General features: G+C 41.6%; 1 protein-coding gene and 1 long non-coding RNA gene across 3 annotated transcripts in view; both read right to left on the bottom strand.

Annotated features, from left to right (window-relative positions):
• The window catches only part of LOC143810208 (uncharacterized), an 86,701-nt gene extending 72,193 nt beyond the window's left edge, over positions 1–14,508 (bottom strand). Inside the window, exons 1-2 of the long non-coding RNA XR_013222703.1 lie at positions 14,260–14,508; positions 13,977–14,118 (exon numbers count right to left, since the gene is read on the bottom strand). This is a non-coding gene — a long non-coding RNA (uncharacterized LOC143810208). The remainder of the gene's footprint in view (positions 1–13,976; positions 14,119–14,259) is intronic.
• LOC143808697 (cytochrome P450 2B11-like) overlaps positions 1–21,186 on the bottom strand; it is a 535,684-nt gene that overhangs the window by 345,006 nt on the left and 169,492 nt on the right. The gene's annotated exons all lie outside the window — the stretch shown is intronic.

Genomic DNA, 21,186 nt, shown 5'->3' on the forward strand with positions numbered 1-21,186 from the left:
ATGGTGTTCTTAGGATTCCAAGCTTCTCCCTTTTTCCTCTAAATGTAACGATGGTCAGTATGCCCAAAAAGTTCAATTTTAGTTTCATGAGCCCATAAGACATGTCTTCAAAAATTATGTTCTTTGTTCTTGTGTGCATTTGCAAACATTAGTCTGGCTTTTTTATTTTCTTTTGGAGCAATGGCTTCTTCCTGGCAGAGTGGCCTTTCAGCCCATATTCACACAGTAATCATTGCACTGCAGATACTGATACAATTTTACCAGCTTCTGCTATGATCTTCACAAGGTCTTTTGCTTTTGTCCTTGGGTTAATAGGCACATGTCGGTCCAAAGAATATTTATATCTGGGACACTGAACCGTCTCCTAGCTGAGTGGTTTGGTGGCTGGACATTCCTATCTTGTTTGTACTTGCGTATAGTTGTATGTACAAATGAACGAGGCACCTTCAGGTATCTTGAAATTGTACTCAAGGATGAGCCAGACTTGTGCAAGTCCACAATTTTCTTCTTGATTTCTTGGATAATTTCTTGAGACTTTCCAATGATGCTACACAAAGAAGCAGTGTGTTTCAGATGTGCATTAACCCCTTTACCAGTGAGGGTGGTTGCATGTTATTGGCCGGGTCAATTTTTACAATTCTGACCACTGTCATATTAAGAGGTAAAAACTCTAGAATGCTTTAATGGATCCCAGTGATTATGAGAATGTTTTTTTGCAACATATGGTACTTCATGGTAGTGGTAAAATTTCTTTGATATGACATGCGTTTATTTGTGAAGAAAATGGAAATTTGGCGGAAATTTGGAAAATTTAGAAATTTTCCAACTTTGCATTTTCATGCCATTAAATTACAGAGATATGTCACATAAAATACGTAAATAACATTTTGCACATGTCTACTTTGCATCAGCACAATTTTGGAACCAAATTTTTTTTTTGTTAGGATGCTATAGGGGTTAAAAGTTGACGAGCAATTTCTCATTTTTACAACACCAATTTATTTTTAGGGACCACCTAACAATTGAAGTCACCTTGAGGGGTCTACATGATAGAAAATACCCAAAAGTGACACCATTCTAAAAACTGCCCTCCACATGGTGCTCAAAACCACATTCAATATGTTTATTAACTCTTCCGGTGCTTCTCAGGAATTTTTGGAATGTAAAAAAAATGAACATTTAACTTTTTTCACCAAAAAATTACTTCAGATCCAATTTTTTTTATTTTACTAAAGGTAACAGAAGAAACTGGACCTCACAAGTTGTTGTGCAATTTGTCCTGAGTACGTTGATACCCCATATGTGCAGGTAAACCATTTGGTCACATGGTAGAGCTCGGAAGGGAAGGAGCGCCTTTTGACTTTTCTATGCAAAGTATCCTGGAATTGTGGAATTGAGATCGGACGCCATGTCACGTTTGGAGTGCCCCTGATGTTTATAATAAGCAAGGTGTATCAAGTCAAGACACTTCCAAGCAATCTCTAGTAAAGAATATATGTAAATAGCCAAGAGAATCCTTTATAAAGTAAACTAAAACATAACCTTTAATTGTTACTATTATAAAAACATTTTATGGACAATAAACGTGATAAAGTGCAAACAGTGCATACCAGTGCTCAGTAAAAAAATGGTTTTGTCTCACCAAATTAATTGTTGGTTCCTGGCAGGAGCCTATTGATGCTTGAAGGGGGAGGGGGAAGAAGAGTAATCGCTGTACTACCCCAGTCGTGCCCCTGTATTGCTCCTGCCCTGACAAGGGCAGTACCCAAGTCAGGCTAAATATTTGTACCCACCACACAAAAAAGAAAAGTTAGACTTCCCTACGCGTTTCCTCTCACATCAGTGAGACTCATCAGGGGAAATATAGAATTGTGGGATATTATATTCAAAAAAAGCGCCCCTCTGTCGGGAGGTGACTGCTATGTGTCCTATGCATCAGGTTTTCGGCATAGAATAAATGGTAGGGTGAGACACAGGACGGAAGTATTCCCCCTTAAATAGTTTCCTCTTTTTAAAAAAATGTAGTTATGTGGCATCCTACCTTTGTTTCCATAGGGCCACGTGGTATTCCATGGCGTTGTGTCGCCATTACTATCAATATACATCTCCGGTGCCGGAGCTGCTATATCAATCATACCTGCGTTCTCCCCCGCAGTGCGTGCATTCAGGAAAACATACCGCCGTCACTCTCGGTTTGCGCTCCCCGGACCTAAGCTTAATGCGCATGCGCCATTCGAATTAAGAGAAAGGAGAAAAGAAAAAAGACTTCCTGTATAACGGAGTCCCCGTCTCCTTAGTAACGCGCGTGTTATAGCGGTTAAAACCATCGCGCCCGCATTTACACATGAACTCATTATCAGCAATATATGAAAGCATGTAATGTAAGCGTTCATCACCTTTAGGGGTGTCCTTGTTATTCATAAATTATTTTGCCTGTGTAAAATACGTACTGTATCAGAAAAAAAGCAAAGGGAGGGGAGGGAGCTTCTGCTGTTATTGCACTGCACATATGGACAAAAAGATACCTGGTGTAAATATGAAAACCCATATATTTTCCTAGTCATCTTATCAAAATATCATTACATTAGTGCTTATTATTACTGTATCCAGAAGACATGTTCTTATACTTCATAGTAAAGTGATATAATCTATGGCCTCAATTTTACTCATAAACAATGCTCTAAATATGGCAGCATCCCGATGTCCATATGAATACCATTTCAGGTTAAAAATAATGGTAAAATATTCCACACAACGAGAATTTGAACCATGATGGGTAGGAACACGGTAGTCCTATATGAAACAGCTACCTCAACCCCACGGGACAACTCTAGATTTCTAGATTTGTCTTACACTGTAATCCTTGGTACCAATTGTATGGGATAACGGTTTAAAAGGCAATAAATATTCAAGGGACACACGGCAGATATTCAATATATACGAGGAAACCATGTAAAGAAACCATATAGAGAAGAGGGAAAGAAACAGTCCTGATAAAACTGTCCATAAAAAACACACAGTTCTCAATTTATGCCACATATGTCGGGGCCAGAGATGCGGATATGTAAAATATAGCAGTGGCTAATATCTTACTGGTTCCGTCTTGATAGACGACATGGGATCTGTTTCATTGGCTCAACATTCCTAAAGGACAAGATCCAAAACACCAACCTATAAATATACAGCAGCAAAACCAAACACATTTTTTTTTACATAAATCATAAGTTCATGTTCAAAGGAAACAACTATAGCTCAATTGCTCGTTTAAGCCATGTGGATGACACGTATTGAGGCGAAATATCCACCTTGATTCCCTTTGGAGCAGAATCCTGTCATAGTCTCCACCCCTTCTCGGTGGCGTCACTTTCTCGATGCCCATAAACTGTATGGCCCTCACATCCCCAGTATGTAAACCATTAACGTGTCTTGCCACAGATGTATCTCTTTTATTGCAGATATCGCCCAGATGTTCTCCTATCCTCCTCCTAAACTCTCTTATGGTTTTACCCACATAGGCCTTGCCACATCTGCAAATGATACGATAAATTACGCCCTTAGTTTTACAATTGATGAAGTCTCTGATCTCAAAAGACTCACCAGCACTTTCAAAGTTCTTACCTACCAAGATGTGCTCACAGGCAATGCATTCCCCACAGCGGTAGCATCCCTTAGTTCTGACCGGCAACCATGTTCCCCTAGCTGTAGGTGTAACAAAGTGGCTATGTACCAATCGATTTCCTATCGTCCGGCTCTTTTTATAGGTAATCTGTGGTCTCTCGCCTACAAAATCTTTAATGTCCTCATCCATCTGGAGGATACCCCAGTATTTCTGGATTACCTCTCTAACCATATAAGCCCCATTATCAAAGGTACAAATGAGTCGAGCCTTCCCTGCCGAATTCTCAATTCTTTTTTTGGGGACCAAAAGTCCTCTCCTGTCTTGATTATTAGCATATCTAAATGCTTCTCTGAGTACACAGTCGGGGTAGCCTTTGATATGGAACCTTTGACGCAAGTCATCCGCCTTGATTTTAAAATCTTTTTCATTTGAACAATTCCTTTTTAGCCTAAGGTACTGACCCTTAGGTATACCTTTTTTCAAGGAATAAGGGTGATGACTGTCCCATTTTAATAAAGAATTTGTGGAGGTCGGGTTACGAAAGATGGTAGTCTCCAAAGCATCCCCATTTTCTGATTTTGTAATTAGGACGTCCAAAAGGCCAATTTTTTTGAATCAATTTCATACGTGAACCTAAGGCCTATCTCATTGTGGTTCAAGAGGTCAATAAGCTCCTCAAATTCAGCCACAGTACCCCGCCATAGAATAAAAACATAATCTATGAACCTGACCCAAAGGTCCACATTACTAGTAAGATTCATAGACTTCTCAGAAAAAACGATGGTGTCCTCCCACCAGCCCAGGAACAAATTGGCATAACTAGGCACACATGGATTGCCCATAGCAGTGCCCCTGAGCTGGTGAAGGACTTTACCATCAAAGGAAAAGTAATTCTGATGCAGGACAAAATCAAGAAGGGAAATGACCAACCTATTGTGGGGGATACACTGAAGACCTCTTGTTACCAGAAAATGTTCAACACCTCTCATGCCAAATTTGTGTGGGATAGAGGAATAAAGTGCCTCAATATCAATGCTGGCAAGGAACACGCCTGGTTCCACATTGATGTTCTCGAGTCTACTCAATAGGTCAGCCGTATCTCTCACGTATGACGGTAGGGAGCTCACGAAGGGTCTAAGTATCTCATCAAGGTATGTACCTACATTATGGCTTATGCTCCCTATACCTGATACAATAGGTCTACCCTTAAGGGGGCAAACCCCTTTATGCAACTTTGGGAGTGCATAAAAAGTGGCCGCCACCGGATGTTTGGGGAGAAGAAAATCATATTCTGCCTGACTGATCAGTTGATCAGTCTTGGCCTCATCAAGGATATTTTTTAATTCATTCCTCGTTCTCTCTACTGGATTGTTTGGAACTCTGGCGTATGTTGTTGGGTCACTTAACAGGGATAAGCACATCTCTTTGTACCCATCAGTATTCATTATCACTATATTACCCCCCTTATCGGAGGGTTTAACCACTATAGATGTGTCCCTTTCCAGAGTATGGAGTGCTTCCATTTGTTCCTTTGTTAAGTTGTGTCTGGTACGCACTTCCTCTTTCTGTTTGATCTCATTGGTAGTCAAATTAAGGAACACATCTATCGCGGAAATATCACCCCCAGGCGGTGGCATCTTAGTGCTGGTTTTTTCAGTGATGTGAACGGACCCTGACCAGTTACAAACGATGGAGATTGGTCCAGGTCAGCCAGAAGTTGTACTTCATAGAGCATATCGACTGGAATATCAAGGCCCGCACACGTCTTCCTGTTCTGTTGTTTAAAATATTTATGCCATCTTAGTTTTCTGACGAATAAATTGATATCTTTGATGCAGTCAAAGGAGGAAAAATCGGTGGTGGGGATAAACGACAGCCCCTTACTCAACACAGTCATCTCTGGCTCACTGACTATTCTGTCAGAGAGATTAACCACTTGTAATTCTAGTCCTTGTTGAAAGGATTTCTGCTCCTCAGGGAGTATGTGTTGTCTAAAAAACCGGGCCTGGTATAGGAGTGAAAGTTACCTCCCCTAGAGTAGCCTCTATTTCTACCCCTTTGGCGACCGCGTGTTTGTCTCTGCCTTATTTCTGTGTCTGAAAAGTCGGTGTCAGTAGAGGAAAGGTCTGTTTCTCTTTCCACCCTTTCCGAACGATCTCCTAGGACCTGATAGATTTTATTCTCCTTAAAGTCCTGGAGGTCCCTCAGATACTGTTTGTGTTTCCTTTGTTTCAGTTTATATTGAAATTTTTCAATTGAGTTTTGTAATTGAGTTTCCTTAATACTGAAGTCACTTTCTCCTTTAAATTTTGTTACTATCTCAATCTGTTCCTTCAGTTTGATATTTAATTTTTCAAAATTATTTTTTTCCTCCGTGACTAACAAGTTCATAAATCTTAAAGAGCTATTGGTTGCTTCTTTCTCCCAACGGCTCAATAATTCTGGATTTCGACACCGGGGTGCTGGCAAGAGGGTAATACGTAGTCCCCTGGGTACTATGTTATTTTTAATATATGTATCTAAGCTCTGGATTTCCCACCATGAGCTTGTATGTTCCTTATATAATTTATTCAAATCTTTAAAAGCTGCTGCATATGTGGGAGTATACTTCTTCTGAGCAAAGGTTTTCTCAGAGAAAATCTCTTTCGCCTCAGTAAGCCAAAGGTTAGTGTCAGGTCCTGCTGATAGGAACCCGGCCATAACAGAGAAATATAGACAATTATAATAAGCAAGATGTATCAAGTCAAGACACTTCCAAGCAATCCCTAGTAAAGAATATATGTAAATAGCCAAGAGAATCCTTTATAAAGTAAACTAAAGCATAACCTTTAATTGTTACTATTATAAAAACATTTTATGGACAATAAACGTGATAAAGTGCAAACAGTGCATACCAGTGCTCAGTAAAAAAATGGTTTTGTCTCACCAAATTAATTGTTGGTTCCTGGCAGGAGCCTATTGATGCTTGAAGGGGGAGGGGGAAGAAGAGTAATCGCTGTACTACCCCAGTCGTGCCCCTGTATTGCTCCTGCCCTGACAAGGGCAGTACCCAAGTCAGGCTAAATATTTGTACCCACCACACAAAAAAGAAAAGTTAGACTTCCCTACGCGTTTCCTCTCACATCAGTGAGACTCATCAGGGGAAATATAGAATTGTGGCATATTATATTCAAAAAAAGCGCCCCTCCGTCGGGAGGTGACTGCTATGTGTCCTATGCATCAGGTTTTCGGCATAGACTAAATGGTAGGGTGAGACACAGGACGAGTGCCCCTGATGTGCCTAAACAGTAAAAAATCCCCACAAGTGACACCATTTTGGAAACTAGATCACATAAGGAACTTATCTAGGTGTGTGTTGAGCACCTTGAATCCCTAATTGCTTCACAGAAGTTTAGAACGTAGAGCCATAAAAATAAACAAATTATATTTTTTCCACAAAACTGATTTTTTCACCCCCATATTTTTTATTTTACCAAGAGTAACTGGAGAAATTAGACAGAAATAGTTATTTTGTAACTGGCCCTGAGTACACTGATACCTCATATGTGCAGGTAAACTGTTTGGGCTCATGGCAGAGCTTGAAAGCAAAGGAGCGCCGTTTTACTTTATCAATGTAAAATTGGCTGGAATTGAGATTGGACGCCATGTCGCGTTTGGAGAGCACCTGATGTGCCTAAATAGTGGAAAACACCACCAGTGACACCATTTTTGACACAAGACCATGCAAGGAACATATATAGATGTGTTTTGAGCACTTTGAACCCCAAGTGCTTCACAGAAGTTTATAACGTAGAGCAGTGAAAATAAAAAATCATATTTTTTCCACAAAAATTATCTTTTTACCCCTTTTTTAATTTTTCCAAGTGTATCAGGAGAAATTGGACCCCAAAAGATTTTGTGCAATTTTTCATGAGTATGCAGATACCCATATGTAGGAGAACGGAGCCAGTCACCTGAGGTAACCCCTATGATATCACCCCCGGTCACTGACGCTGCGTTCCCAGCAGTTCATTCACCATTGGTTTTCAGACAGGACGGTCGTATCTTGGCACCATCCAGGTTGCAAACTAATTATCCCCAAGACATGGATTACGACGTGGGACAGAACGACGGACTGGTATGGTATATTTTTTTATTTTACTTTATTACAGGAGGTCGAGGGCTTTGGTGGAATTAGGCAATGCAGTAAGTATGGTTTAATTGAGAGTAAAGGACTTTATTCTGGCTGTGTCTTTATTCACCATATAACTGTAGGATTATTAATGGATAGGTATCTTATAGACACTTCTCCATTACTAAATGACAAACTCGACAAATTTGAAACTCACTTGCCATCGCTACAGGGCAAGTGGGAAGAACTGGGCAAAGTGCCAGAATTGGCGCATCTAATAGATGTGGCTTTTCTGGGCAGTTGCCGACTGCCATTTTTAGGCTGGGGGGCAATATTCATGGCCCATTACCAGCCTGAGAATACCAGCCCCCAGCAGTGAGCTTTAGCAAGGCTGGTTGTCAAAAATGGAGGGAACACCATGCCATTATTTTAAAAATTATGTATTTAATTTAAAAAAACAGCATGTGGACCCCTCTATTCTTGATAACCAACCTTGCTGAAGCTGACAGCTGAGGATTGCAGCCCCCAGCTGTGAATTTTGCCTGGCTGGCTATGGAAAATACAAGGGAACCCACGCCAATTTTTTCATTCATTTATTTATTTATAGCGTAGGTAGCGGCTCATTAATACCCCCATCAGCCGCTCCTGCTGTCGCTGTTAGTAGCAGAAGCAGAGATAGGCTGATGGGAGTAATAGTCCCATAAGCCATTGCCTGCTGTCTCTTTTATCACTTAAATGTAATTCTCAACATTCTCCCTTGCTCGTGACGATCGCCGGCAAAGCAGGGAAGAATGATGAGAGCCGTGTTCAGCACCCAGGGTTGGGGAATAGCACTTACTGTAACGTTTCTTCCCTGGCGCCCATCCGTGTGGTACTGATGCAGCGCACAGGTGCCACATGTGTGCCGCTAGTATTACACACACGGACACTAACATCTCTAGTACCGGAAATAGGATATGTGAAAGAGACCTTATAGCGGATTTTTATGTTTGGCTGCTGTCACACACTAAAAGACTCTTTTTATTGCAAAAAATAGTTTTTGCATCACCGCATTTTGAGAGCTATTTTTCCATATTTTTGTCCACAGGGTCAAGTGAGGTCTTGCTTTTTGCTAGACGAGTTGAAAGTGTTATTGGTTCCATTTTTGGGCACATGGCCTTTGTGGCTCACTTTCTATTCCGATTTTTTGGAAGGCCGAAAGAGCAAGAATCAGCAATTCATGAATTTCTTTTTGGGGGGTGTTTATACCGTTCCGTTTGAGGTAAAATTGATAAAGCAATTTTATTCTTCGGGTCAGTACGATTACAGCGATACCTCATTTATCTTGTGTTTTTATGTTTTGACGCTTTTATACAAAAAAAACTATTTTATAGAAAAATAATTATTTTTGTATCACTTTATTCCGAGAGCTATAACTTTTTTATTTTTCTGCTGATGGAGCTGAGTGGCAGCTTGTTTTTTTTTTGCAGGACAACATGACGTTTTCAGCGGTACCATGTTTATTTATGTTCGTCTTTTTGATCACATGTTATTCCACTTTTTGTTTGGGGGTATGAAGATAAAGCATTGTATTTTGCGATGTTTTTTATTTTTTTGTGGTGTTCACTAAAGGGGTTAACTAGTGAGACAGTTTTAAAGGTCGGGTGGTTGCGGACGCGGCGATACCAAATATGTGTACTTTTATTGTTTACATTTTTTTTCATTAAAATAATTTTTTAGAGATAGAATATACAGTATATTGAAAAACACATTTTTTAAAATAACTGTAAAAATATTTTTAAAAATAATAATAAAAATTATTATTTTTAAAAATATTTTTCCAGTTATTTTAAAAAATGTGTTTTTTTTTTTTATTTTGTTCCACTATGAGACAACAATTTTTTTGCTGGCCGATCGCTTCTATAGTTTGCAGATGAAGCAGCATCTGCAAGTCATAGAGGCTGTCAGCGCTGCACTGACAGGGAGACTTGGTGATCATGCAAGTTTCCTAGCTATGGTGACCCAGATGTCGTCATGACTACATTGGGTCACCACGGCAATGATCAGGAACCTGCGTCATGCCGTGGGGTATCTGATCCAAAGGCAGAGGGGCTGTTAGCCCTGTGCCATGTTTGATCGCAGTATTTTGGGGTTAAAGTGCCAGCTGTCAGAATTAGCTGACATCCGGCGGCGATGGGCCGCGCACCCCCCGAGAGTGCGGCCCATCGCAATAACATTATGATCCGTCCATGGTCAAATAGGCCCAGGTCACATGAACAGATCATTACGTCCGATATCAGAAAGGGGTTAAAATATATCCACAGGTGTGTCTCCAATTAACTCAGATGTTGCCAAAAAAACTGTCAGAAGCTTCCAATCACATAGCATCATTATATGGGCAACCCAGAATTGTTTAAAGGCATAGTATTCTAAGTGTATGTGTCACGGCGCCACCTGCCGCCACTCCTGCCACCGCGCCTGTCACTCTCACTGCGTGCCGACATACTTACCCGCCCCGGCGTGCTCCAGCGGTGTGCGTGCACCTTCCGGTTTCTTCTCCTGACTCGCCGCCGGTCCCTGACTCTCATCGGATGCGCGCCTCTTACTGCGCACGCGCATTTGTTCTCTCTGGTCTGCAGACGCTCCGTTCCTCTACTCTATGATTCTGGAGGATCTTGACCGGGAAGTTTTGCAGCACTCGGTCTATTTAAGGTAACTCCTTCCTCTGCTCCATGCCTGATTGTCATTTTTCTTCATTTGACCCAGGTCCCTCTGTACCTTGCTCTGTCCTGTGCGTGCGCCATACCTTGCTATGTCCTGTGTGTCCGCCATAACTTGCTCTGTCCTGTGCATCCATCATACCCTGCCTGTCCTGTGTTCCCACCACACCCTGCCTGTCCTGTGTTTCCGCCATAACCTGCCTGTCCTGGGTTTCCGCCATATCCAGTCTGTCCTGGGCATCCGCCATATCCAGCCTATTCTTAGTCTCAGTCATTGCCAGTCAGTCCCGTGTCTCCGTTATAGCCAGTTCTGCATCTTTTCCGCTCCTACTTCCTGACCCCGGGTATCAGCTTCTGCGGCAATAGTCTCCCTCGGGCCTGCCCCTAACACTCCCTGCATTGGGGGTGGTCCACCAGGCCAGCTCACCCTTGGGAGGTTCGTTGTCGTGGTTCTTCGGGTTCACTTTAGGAGTTCCAAAAGATCTGACAGTATTTAAACTTTTGTCTTTCCAGTAAGCAATAAAAATGCCTTAAACATTCTCTCTCTCTCATTATTCTGGCATTTGGCAAATAATAATTATGGTAATCCAAATTGACCTAAAACTGGAAAGGTTTATTCTGATTTCATGTCAGCGATTGAGAAAAACATTCAGATGCGTCTTTTTAGATTGTGTATGTAAACTTCTGGTCTCCACTGTAGAAACCCTATGATGTGGACTATAAGATGCAACCCAAATTTTGGGGAGGAAAACAGGAAAAATGTTTAATAATAAGGTGGAGCATTTTAGAATCCATTTTTACAGTAGCATACCCGGGGGTTGGGGTAGATGGCTCAGGTGGAGTGTCCAAGGAGGCAGGGTCACTGCTGCAGGAAGCTGGGAGAAGAGGCAGGAGTGGGGTGATGCTGTGGCCCCAGGCTGTGAGGAGGGGGTGTTTGACGGTGCAAGGCTGCAGCGGGCCTGGACTTCCAGAAAATGTTTGCGGAGTCCACGCGCTGCTCATCATTTTCACTGTGTTGGACTTTAGGAAAATGGCTGGAGGATGCGACACATGCACAGATTAAGATATTGGCTCCTGAGATTTCAGGAGATGAGATCTCAATCTGTGCATGCACAGCATTTTAGCAGTCTCCTCTGATGAAAGAAATCAAGATTTCCAAAAAGCGTAAGGAACGGGATTTGCAGACATCACCGACCTGGGCTCCCTGTTTGCTCTACTTGAAGCTCCACATTTCTTCTTCTGACTTTGACCCTGGATCTTGCAGGACTTCACAATGGGCGAGTGGGTTAATCATCTACTCTTCTATTGCACCTTATTCATCTCTATATATGTAAGAGATATCTTATCTAGCATTCGCTGTATGTTACAGTGTAAGGATGGATTGAATCAGATTGACTCCTATTTTTTATCAGTACATCTTAATATTTTTTCTACGTCATATGTATTCTATGGCCTAGATGCCTATCCATTTTACAGCTTGATTGGGTACCTATCCCAAGATATATAAAACAGCTCATAATGCATATACAGTTAGGTCCATATATATTTGAACAGAGACAACATTTTTCTAGTTTTGGTTATAGACATTACTGCAATGAATTTTAAACAAAACAATTCAGATGCAGTTGAAGTTCAGACTTTCAGCTTTCATTTGAGGGGATCCACATTAAAATTGGGTGAAGGGTTTAGGAGTTTCCGCTCCTTAACATGTGCCACCCTGTTTTTAAAGGGACCAAAGGTAATTGGACAGATTAAATAATTTTAAATAAAATGTTCATTTTTAGTACTTGGTTGAAAACCCTTTGTTGGCAATGACTGCCTGAAGTCTTGAACTTACGGACATCACCAGACGCTGTGTTTCCTCCTTTTTGATGCTCTGCCAGGCCTTCACTGCAGTGGTTTTCAGCTGCTGCTTGTTTATGGGCCTTTCTGTCTGAAGTTTAGTATTTAACAAGTGAAATGCATGCTCAATTGGGTTGACATCAGGTGACTGACTTGGCCATTCAAGAATATTCCACTTCTTTGCTTTAATAAACTCCTGGGTTGCTTTGGCTTTATGTTTTGGGTCATTGTCCATCTGTAGTATGAAACGACGACCAATCAGTTGGCTGCATTTGGCTGGATCTGAGCACACAGTATGGCGGCTCTGAATACCTCAGAATTCATTCGGCTGCTGTCCTGTGTCACATCATCAATAAATCCTAGTGACCCAGTGCCACTGGCAGCCATGCATGCCCAAGCCATCACACTGCCTCTGCCGTGTGTTACAGATGATGTGGTATGCTTTGGATCATGAGCTGTACCACGCCTTCGCCATACTTTTCTCTTTCCATCATTCTGGTAGAGGTTGATCTTGGTTTCATCTGTCCAAAGAATGTTCTTCCTGAACTGTGCTGGCTTTTTTAGATGTTTTTTAGCAAAGGCCAGTCTAGCCTTTTTATTCTTGATGCTTGTGAGTGGCTTGCACCGTGCAGTGAACCCTCTGTATTTACTTTCATGCAGTCTTCTCTTTATGGTAGATTTGGATATTGATACGCCGACCTCCTGGAGAGTGTTGGTCACTTGGTTGGCTGTTGTGAAGGGGTTTCTCTTCACCATGGAGATTATTCTGCGATCATCCACCACTGTTGTCTTCCGTGGGCGCCCAGGTCTTTTTGCATTGATGAGTTCACCAATGCTTTCTTTCTTTCTCAGGATGTACCAAACTGTAGATTTTGCACTCCTAATATTGTAGCAATTTCTCGGATGGGTTTTTTTCTGTTTTTGCAACTTAAGGATGGCTTGTTTCACATGCATGGAGAGCTCCTTTGACTGCATGTTTACTTCAGAGCAAAACCTTCCAAATGCAAGCACCACACCTCAAATCAACTCCAGGCCTTTTATCTGCTTAATTGAGAAAGACATAACGAAGGGATTGCCCACACCTGTCCATGAAATAGCCTTGGAGTCAATTGTCCAATTACTTTTGGTCCCTTTGAAAACAGGGTGGCACATGTTAAGGAGCTGAAACTTCTAAACCCTTCATCCAATTTTAATGTGGATACCCTCAAATCAAAGCTGAAAGTCTGAACTTCAACTGCATCTGAATTGTTTTGTTTAAAATTCATTGTGGTAATGTCTATAACCAAAATTAGAAAAATGTTGTCTCTGTCCAAATATATATGGACGTAGCTGTATATATATTTCATCAGTGCTATTAGATTTTTATTCCAAAGTTATATATTGTGGCCCATTTCTTTGTCCTCTGTGTATAAGTACTTTCTTGCAGGCGTTCTTGTGTTTATTTTGTCTCTGGGATTATGCATAACACAGAGGTATATGCTTGTTTTTGGTTTTCATATATACTTTAGAGACTGTTTGATTGAAACCGCTGATGCTGCTGTGATCACAGGACTAACATCAAGATTTAAATTAAAAATGCAGTACAGGATCAGCAAACAAAATTATGTATAAACCAAGGTAAATCTTGTGGTACAGTTTATACAGTTAGCATTATGTTACATAAATGTATGATGCAATTAAAAGGGAATTAAATAAAAAGAGTTACCTAATAAGAAGGCAATCAAGGCTTCGTTCTTCTTAAATTTTCCTTATGAGTTGAGCAAGTGCCCAGAATAAAACTCTTCTGGCTTCTCAAAATAATCTTTATCGCTAAGAACAGAGTGAAGAAACGGAATGACAGTTGTGCCCTGGGGAAACAAAAGGTAATAAATTACCATAAAAATATACAATATAACGAAACAATTATAAATATAAATAATGTATTAAATTATTCAATGAAAAACACACACACAAAGTCCAGACTTATGATAGAAGAGAAGTCTCCTAACCTTTGGAAGATTATAACCCCTGAATGTGATGTCCGCAGTTGTGGCATGTGCGAGGCTTCCAGGTACGACGTCCCCAAATCTTTGAATTTCATGAATGACAGCATCAGAATATGGCATTTCCTTTCTATTTTCTACTTGAGGTTGACTCGTTGAGCAGATCCTATAACATTTTCAATTTCATTTTGCACTTTTTCTAAAAGGTAAAAATGTTATGTGTTGTGAGTGTAGCATGGCTAAAGGGTGTGTAGTCGATGGGAGGTATGTGCCACATAAGTGCCTTGTTGCTGTAATGTAGCCCAGTGTATTTCTGTATTGTATATAATCATGTATATATACAGTGGGGCAAAAAAGTATTTAGTCAGTCAGCAATAGTGCAAGTTCCACCACTTAAAAAGATGAGAGGCGTCTGTAATTTACATCATAGGTAGACCTCAACTATGGGAGACAAACTGAGAAAAAAAATCCAGAAAATCACATTGTCTGTTTTTTTATCATTTTATTTGCATTTTATGGTGGAAAATAAGTATTTGGTCAGAAACAAAATTTCATCTCAATACTTTGTAATATATCCTTTGTTGGCAATGACAGAGGTCAAACGTTTTCTGTAAGTCTTCACAAGGTTGCCACACACTGTTGTTGGTATGTTGGCCCATTCCTCCATGCAGATCTCCTCTAGAGCAGTGATGTTTTTGGCTTTTCGCTTGGCAACACGGACTTTCAACTCCCTCCAAAGGTTTTCTATAGGGTTGAGATCTGGAGACTGGCTAGGCCACTCCAGGACCTTGAAATGCTTCTTACGAAGCCACTCCTTCGTTGCCCTGGCGGTGTGCTTTGGATCATTGTCATGTTGAAAGACCCAGCCACGTTTCATCTTCAATGCCCTTGCTGATGGAAGGAGGTTTGCACTCAAAATCTCACGATACATGGCCCCATTCATTCTTTCATGTACCCGGATCAGTCGTCCTGGCCCCTTTGCAGAGAAACAGCCCCAAAGCATGATGTTTCCACCACCATGCTTTACAGTAGGTATGGTGTTTGATGGATGCAACTCAGTATTCTTTTTCCTCCAAACACGACAAGTTGTGTTTCTACCAAACAGTTCCAGTTTGGTTTCATTAGACAATAGGACATTCTCCCAAAACTCCTCTGGATCATCCAAATGCTCTCTAGCAAACTTCAGACGGGCCCGGACATGTACTGGCTTAAGCAGTGGGACACGTCTGGCACTGCAGGATCTGAGTCCATGGTGGCGTAGTGTGTTACTTATGGTAGGCCTTGTTACATTGGTCCCAGCTCTCTGCAGTTCATTCACTAGGTCCCCCCGCGTGGTTCTGGGATTTTTGCTCACCGTTCTTGTGATCATTCTGACCCCACGGGGTGGGATTTTGCGTGGAGCCCCAGATCGAGGGAGATTATCAGTGGTCTTGTATGTCTTCCATTTTCTAATTATTGCTCCCACTGTTGATTTCTTCACTCCAAGCTGGTTGGCTATTGCAGATTCAGTCTTCCCAGCCTGGTGCAGGGCTACAATTTTGTTTCTGGTGTCCTTTGACAGCTCTTTGGTCTTCACCATAGTGGAGTTTGGAGTCAGACTGTTTGAGGGTGTGCACAGGTGTCTTTTTATACTGATAACAAGTTTAAACAGGTGCCATTACTACAGGTAATGAGTGGAGGAAAGAGGAGACTCTTAAAGAAGAAGTTACAGGTCTGTGAGAGCCAGAAATCTTGATTGTTTGTTTCTGACCAAATACTTATTTTTCACCATAAAATGCAAATAAAATGATAAAAAAACAGACAATGTGATTTTCTGGATTTTTTTTCTCAGTTTGTCTCCCATAGTTGAGGTCTACCTATGATGTAAATTACAGACGCCTCTCATCTTTTTAAGTGGTGGAACTTGCACTATTGCTGACTGACTAAATACTTTTTTGCCCCACTGTATCTGCTTCAGGACCTGTGGTGATGTCAGACCACATGGCTAATCATGTGATGGGTTACTGGGTGTGGCTAGCTCTATTTAAGACAGGCAAATGCTCTACACAGGAGATATGTGTGGAGGTGAAGCCCTCCTGAGTGTGTTAAGGCTACAAGAGTGAGCCTGGTGGACTGGACGCTTTGTTTTCCTTTTCCTGAACTTAAGGCTATTTTGTTTGCTGTTATTTTTCCATGTGGTTTATGATGCAATAAACCCTCTGAACTTTAAAGGAACGTGCCTCCTGTGTGTCAGCCATCGCACCTGACTGAGTGACATCCCTACATGAGTTACAAAGAAAATTCTGAAAGATATAAAATAAAGTACAAGTTCAATATACGTTGGTCATAAATCAACATGGGAGAGGGGAAAAAGGATTTTCACAGTGCTCACCAGAGTATCACAGGACCACGGGTGCCAGGATTAATGTGACTGGACTCCACTTGTAAATGCAGGCAAAAAAGGAAAAAACAGCACCAGGTGATTTCTATAAAAATTCAAGTTTCATTTTTTATTCAATCCATTGTTTGTAAAAAGTTAAAAACATGTATATCATAGCGTCTCAAGGGGCAAAGATCTCCCGCACGCCTGATGCATTTTGAACTTTATGTCCTTATTCATAGGCATCTAAAATTACAATGAACACACAACTTGTGTGACACAAGGTTTATGACTAGTGTTGAGCATTCCGATACCGCAAGTATCGGGTATCGGCCGATATTTGCTGTATCGGAATTCCGATACCGAGATCCGATACTTTTGTGGTATCGGGTATCGGTATCGAAACAACATTAATGTGTAAAAGAAAGAATTAAAATAAAAAATATTGCTATACTCACCTCACCGAGGGAACCGGCAGCGTTGTTTGCTTAAAATGCGCGCTTTTCCTTCCTTCCGTGACGTCACGGCTTCTGATTGGTCGCGTGCCGCCCATGTGGCCGCGACGCGACCAATCACAGCAAGCCGTGACGTAATTTTCAGGTCCTTCTAGGCATTCAGTATTTTAAAATTACGTTCCGGCTTTGTGATTGGTCGCGTCGCGGTCACATGGGCGACGCGACCAATCACAAGCCGTGACGTCACGGGAGGCAGGAGACGCGCAGATTTTAAAATGCGCGCGTGTCCAGCCTCCCGTGACGTCACGGCTTGTGATTGGTCGCGTCGCCCATGTGGCCGCGACGCAACCAATCACAGCAAGCCGTGACGTAATTTCAGGTCCTTCAGGATTTTAAAATTACGTTCTGGCTTGTGATTGGTCGCGTCACGGTCACATGGGCGACGCGACCAATCACAAGCCGTGACGTCACGGGAGGCTGGACACGCATGCATTTTAAGATGCACGCGTCTCCTGCCTCCCGTGACGTCACGGCTTGTGATTGGTCGCGTCGCCCATGTGACCGCGACGCGACCAATCACAAAGCCGGAACGTAATTTTAAAATACTGAATGCCTAGAAGGACCTGAAAATTACGTCACGGCTTGCTGTGATTGGTCGCGTCGCGGCCACATGGGCGGCACGCGACCAATCAGAAGCCGTGACGTCACGGAAGGAAGGAAAAGCGTGCATTTTAAGCAAACAACGCTGCCGGTTCCCTCGGTGAGGTGAGTATAGCAATATTTTTTATTTTAATTCTTTATTTTACACATTAATATGGTTCCCAGGGCCTGAAGGAGAGTTTCCTCTCCTTCAGACCCTGGGAACCATCAGGAATACCGTCCGATACTTGAGTCCCATTGACTTGTATTGGTATCGGGTATCGGTATCGGATTAGATCCGATACTTTGCCGGTATCGGCCGCTACTTTCCGATACCGATACTTTCAAGTATCGGACGGTATCGCTCAACACTATTTATGACACATACACAAACCCAATCCCTCATGTGAAAACAATTACAAAAGAAATGGACCAAGCATTATATGGTGGAATCAACCTTCGAATCTGAGTCTTGAGAAAGCAGAATTAGAAACATGCGGAAAACCAATATTGTTCTATCAAATGTTGCCCTTAGCAAAACTAGAAAAATAGAACAATTAGTTGACACATATACAAAAACATATGATGTTGTTATTATTATTATTATTATTATTATTATTATTATTATTATTATTATTATTTCCATGGTGCTGTACATGAAACGGGGTTACATCAAAATACAAATATCACCTACAGTAAACAAAACTAACAATGACAGACTGATTACAGAGGGGAGATGACCCCACCCTTGCGGGCTTACATTCTATAGGATTGTGGGGAAAGAGACAGTCTCAGTGGAATGGTAAGGACGGAATCCAGATTGTAGGCTGTTGAAGAGAGAGTTAGATGCAAAGTGAGAGGAAAGTTCAGCGTGGACGTGCTGCTCAATGAGTTTGGAAGCAAATGGAAGCAAAGATATGGGGCGGTAACTGGACATAGCGCTCAGGTCAAGGAAGGCTTTTTGAGGACCGATGTGATTGTGGCATGTTTGAAAGCAAAGGAGAAGGTACCAGAAGTTAGTGATAGATTGTATAGATGGGTTAGGGATGGGATTAGATAATGGTGAGATCGGAGAGGAGGTGGTATAAGATGGGGTCAAGTGCACAAGTGGTGAGGTGTGATTTGGATAGAAGATGAGCAAGCTGTCCTTCAGTAATTTTGGAGAGGGAAGTTATGGGGTTAGGGCACTGGTCTTGCATACAAAGGGGTTGTGGTGGTCGGACAACAGAGACTTGCCTTGTTTGGTCTATCTTATTTTTGAAGTGCATGGCACAGTCCTCAGCAGAGACTAAGGAAGTTGGAGGGGGCAGTGGTTGGCGGAGGAGGGAGTTAAAGGTGTTGAACAACTGTTTGGAGTTGTAGGATAAAGAAGATACGAGGGGTGTGAAATAGGCCTGTTTAGTAGAGGTGAGAGCTAATTTGAATGCGAGTGTTGCTTGTTTAAGTGCAGTGAAATCATCTTGTGAATGTGTTTCTTCCAATTCTGGATACTTGCCAAAGCTTTTTGGTGATGTTATTGTGCCAGGGCTGTCTATTGATTTGTCGCACTCTGCTATGCATGACAGGGGCGACCGAGTTGATGGCTGATGCCAGAGTGGCATTGTAGAAACTAGTGGCAGTGTCTGGTTTGTGGAGTGAAGCTATGGATGACTGTGACTGAGTAGAGTCAGAGAGTGTGCAAGGGTCTAGATGTGCTAGGTTCCTGGGGGGGGGTGCATGTTGCTGGACATGGGTGACAGGTGTGGAGGACAATGATGAGGGAGGAGCAGTAGGGAGACTGATCACAGACACAGGAGAGGATAAGAAGTCAGAAGGGAAAAAAGTAAATAGTCAGAATCAAATGGAAAGATAAAGCCAACTGTGTGTTAGCATCAAATAATTATGATGGGAAAACATGTAGGAAGTAAACAAACAAACAAAAACAGTAATAGCAGCCAGAGGATATACCAGGAATAGGAGACGGATACAGGGTGAGGAGGATCAGGAAAGTTGGGTGATGGTGATGGGATTGGAATTGCAGCCAGAGGACATGCCCGAGGATGAAGCAGATCGATTTTCAGATTGATAGCACTAATGATAACAAAGCATAGTATTAATAATAATAATAATAATAATAATAATAATGTAGCATCTATAGCAGGGGGTTATTTTTCTGGCATATTTCTGCTGTCATCCTTTTAGAGCCATCCTTATAGAGACAGACCACGGTCCAGACAGACCTGCTTATGATGTTAATAAAAAGGGTTAACTGTTTCAACTGTTGTACAATATATGCACCAATAATCATAAGGACATTTATCTCAATTCCTTACATGCAGAACAAAAATGTGCACACTCCATGACTGTCTACTATGCAACTTGAATTTTCCTCTTACGAAAGGCAGCAAAGGCTGAAGTTAGGATCAGCATTTAAGCCTCCATTGTACTTAAACAATTAGCAAAGCGTTTTTCTTAGACTTGCTCATTTTTATCCCTAATATTTTATAGAAAGTCTTCAACTTGAACGGGAACTAGAAAATTGGCTATAGATGCACACTATGTCTTATCTGCGAGGGATTGCATACATTTCATAGGGTAATGGAGAATTAATAAATCCCAACTCAGGTGAAAGGTCTAGCTTTGCCGCTGATGGAGCCTTGAATGTGAAGTTCTGTAGCAGGTTTGTGAAGAACAGGAACATTTCCATTTTTCTCATGTTCTCTCCAGCACAACTTCTTTTACCTGTATAAGAAAAAATAGATTAAAAAAAAACACATTTCCGGTGATCAGCCATATTGATCATGCATATTATAGAGCAAAACAATGACTTTGTTATACTTAAGCCACTTTGTTACCATTTTGGCAGCATGCCCAAGCTGTAACTTCCTGGCTAGTGTCTTGAGATGTTGCTTCAGTGTTGCCACATAATCTTCTTTTCTGATGATGCCATCTATTTTGTGAAAGGCACCAATCCCTCCTGCAGCAAAACAACCCAACAACTTGATGCTGCTTCCCCTGTGTTTCACAGTTGGGATGGTGTTCTTAGGCTTCCAAGCTTCTCCCTTTTTCCTCTAAACGTAACAATGGTCAATATGCCCAAAACGTTCAATTTTAGTTTCATGAGCCCATTAGACATGTCTTCAAAAATTATGTTCTTTGTTCTGGTGTGCATTTGCAAACATTAGTCTGGCTTTTTTATTTTCTTTTGTAATAATGGCTTCTTCCTGGCAGAGTGGCCTTTCAGCCCATATTCATACAGTAATCATTTCACTGTGGATACTGACACAATCTTACCAGCTTCTGCTATCATCTTCACAGGATCTTTTGCTTTTGGTCTTGGGATGATAGGCACATGTCGGACCAAAGCACGTTCATCTCTGGGACACAAAACTGTCTGCTAGCTGAGTGGTTTGGTGGCTGGACATTCCCATCCTGTTTGTACTTGTGCATAGTTGTATGTACAGATGAACGAGGCACCTTCAGGTATCTTGAAATTGTGCT

The sequence above is a fragment of the Ranitomeya variabilis genome, chromosome 2 (genome assembly GCF_051348905.1).
Source record: "Ranitomeya variabilis isolate aRanVar5 chromosome 2, aRanVar5.hap1, whole genome shotgun sequence".
NCBI lineage: Eukaryota > Metazoa > Chordata > Amphibia > Anura > Dendrobatidae > Ranitomeya > Ranitomeya variabilis.